Below are 3,040 nucleotides of genomic sequence, written 5' to 3' on the forward strand. Positions count from 1 at the left end.
GGAATTTGTCTTCTCACCCTAACAGTTCTCTCACTCTCACCCAAAATCAAATGACATTGTGGGGCAGGCTACATTTTGGGCCTACTATTCTAATGGTCACTGCGCCTAGACCGAGCGAGCTACGGTCAAGAGGGATATCTCGTTGAACTCGGCACGGCCTAGGGATTATGGTAATGCCATTTCCTGCTCTCTGTGTCTTTAAGCACCGCACTTTATCACTCTATCCTTCCTGTGTGTGTGTGAGGGAGGTTTTCTTTGACATCTGTTGGGAGAAATGACTGATTTACAGTTCAGAAGGGTTACCTAGTCACACATATGACATTTTGGAGAGATCAGACTTTTTTAACCCCTCGAAACAGCCCCTGAGACACCAATTATGGCACTTCCGGTTGGCACAGGAAGCTATAAGTCAACACATATCTTGGTTGACATAGCCACTTACAGAATCCTGAGTTTTAAGTCTTTACGTTAAGAATTGACTGATCTACACAGGGTTGAATGCACTATGTCTATCAAACTGCAGGCAGTGTATGGGTATACACTTTTAGGGTGATTTTAACCACTTCCGGTTGCTCCAGGAAGCTTAGATTCGACACAGGTAGACCTCATAGTGGCCTGATGGACTGTCATAGAAGACAGGTTCATAAGGCATTCATAACCCACATAGGCTTCAGGTTGAATTTAGAGGTGCAGGCAATGTATTCCTATGGGGAGAGAAGTCAAAGCAAGCTGTTTCAAGTAAACACCTTCTTTTTACTGTGAAGGGTTAATGCCACACGGTCAAGGTTAGGCTTGCACGGATCGGGAGGACCTCAGGAACGTACCTGAGGTCGAATTGTGCTTCTCACCCTAACGGTTCTCTCACTGCCACCCAAAATCAAATGACATTGTGGGGCAGGCTTCATTTTGGGCCTTCTTTTTTTCAAGTTTGCTGCACTCAGAACGAGCTACGGTCAAGCGGGGCGTCTCGTTGAACTCGTCACAGTCTGGAGACTATGGTGATGCCATTTTTTGTGTTGATTTCAGAATGACATTTTGGTGATGGTCCCTCTCCGTTTAAACATATTGCAAATGCACAAAAGTCAACTAGCAAGTCAGTGTCCATCAGTCAATTAGATGTCATTATGACACCAAACGGATATCAATTGACACCAAACCCACTTTTTCCTACTCATTTAGAAGCCAACTATCACATATGTCAGAGCAGGCCTATAATTCACAGCGCCTTCGGTTTAAAACATAATAAAAAGGTAAAACACATAGTTACGTTCTAGCTGCGGGTCCAGTTCGGACATTATGTGAAGTCCTATGTGAGGCGACCCCGAATCCCGAGTTTCGGCTCGATAGGTCATTTGGTGTCCGAGAAAAACCCTAATTGGTGCTGAAAATCCACTTTTTTTCCATGCCTTGCTACGGGGTCCTTGAACGAGCTATCGGACAGAAACGTTGGGGTCCGTCTCTATGGGCCGAGCCGGTTTCAATGCACCTAGCCTTGCGTCTCTGAGACTTTTCTAAACGTCGTCATTTTTGTGATGGTCAAAATGAATTGAAGGTATTGCAAATGTACGAGGCTGTTTCTCGGTCCGAGAACCGTCTAGAGCCACGTAACTCACCACACACCATCGACCGGAGGTCTAGAACAGGTTTCTAAAGTTTCGGAACTCTAGGTCTGACGGTTCTTTTTTAGCTCCAACAAAGCTAACTATTGCAGCCACTGTCTGTCTCTACGCACCCCAATACGTCCCTCCATCCAAGTTGTGTTTTAGTGTGATTTTTTTTTCCTTAGATTTTTTTTGGGAAAAATGACTGATTTACAGTTCATGGGGGTTGCCTAATCACACATATGAAGTTTTGGAAATATCAGACTTTTTTAACCCCTCGAAACAGCCCCTGAGACACCAATTATGGCACTTCCGGTTTGCACAGGAAGCTATAAATCAACACATATCCTCATTGGGGTATGCTGTTACAGAATCCTGAGTTTTAAGTCCTTACGTTAAGAACTGACTGATTTACACAGGGTTGAATGCACTATGTCTGTCAAACTGCAGGCAGGGTATGGGTAAACACTTTTAGGGGCATTTTAACCACTTCCGGTTGGTCCAGGAAGCTTAGAATCAACACAGGTAGACCTCATAGTGGCCTGATGGACTGGTACCGAAGACAGGTTCATACGGCATTCATAACCCATATAGACTTCAGGTTGAAATTAGGGGTGCAGGCAATGTATTCCTATGGGGAGAGATGACACTGTAATCTGTGAGATCAAAAAACACTGTTTTACTGTTAAGGGTTAATGCCACACGGTCAAGGTTAGGCTTGCACGGATCGGGAGGACCTTAGGAACATTCATGTGGTGGAATTTTTCTTCTCACCTAAACGGTTCTCTCACTGTCACTCAAAAGCAAATGACATTGTGGGGCAGGCTTCATTTTGGGCCTACTTTTCTAATGGTCGTTGCACTTAGACCGAGCGAGCTACGGTCAAGCGGGATAGCTCGTTGAACTCAGCACAGTCTGGAGACTATGGTGATGCCATTTTTTGTGTTGATTTCAGAATGCCATTTTGGTGATGGTCCCTCTCCGTTTAAACATATTGCAAATGCACAAAAGTCAACTAGCAAGTCAGTGTCCATCAGTCAATTAGATGTCATTATGACACCAAACCCACTTTTTACTACTCATTTAGAAGCCAACTATCACATATGTCAGAGCAGTCCCATAATTCGCAGCGCCTTTAGTTTAAAACATAATAAAAAGGTAAAACACATAGTTACGTTCTAGCTGCGGGTCCAGTTCGGACATTATGTGAAGTCCTATGTGAGGCGACCCCGAATCCCGAGTTTCGGCTCGATAGGTCATTTGGTGTCCGAGAAAAACCCTAATTGGTGCTGAAAATCCACTTTTTTCCATGCCTTGCTACAGGGTCCTTGAACGAGCTATCGGACAGAAACGTTGGGGTCCGTCTCTATGGGCCGAGCCGGTTTCAATGCACCTAGCCTTGCGTCTCTGAGACTTTTCTAAACGTCGTCATTTTCGTG

The sequence above is a fragment of the Oncorhynchus clarkii genome, chromosome 26 (genome assembly GCF_045791955.1).
Source record: "Oncorhynchus clarkii lewisi isolate Uvic-CL-2024 chromosome 26, UVic_Ocla_1.0, whole genome shotgun sequence".
In the NCBI taxonomy this organism is placed as follows: domain Eukaryota; kingdom Metazoa; phylum Chordata; class Actinopteri; order Salmoniformes; family Salmonidae; genus Oncorhynchus; species Oncorhynchus clarkii.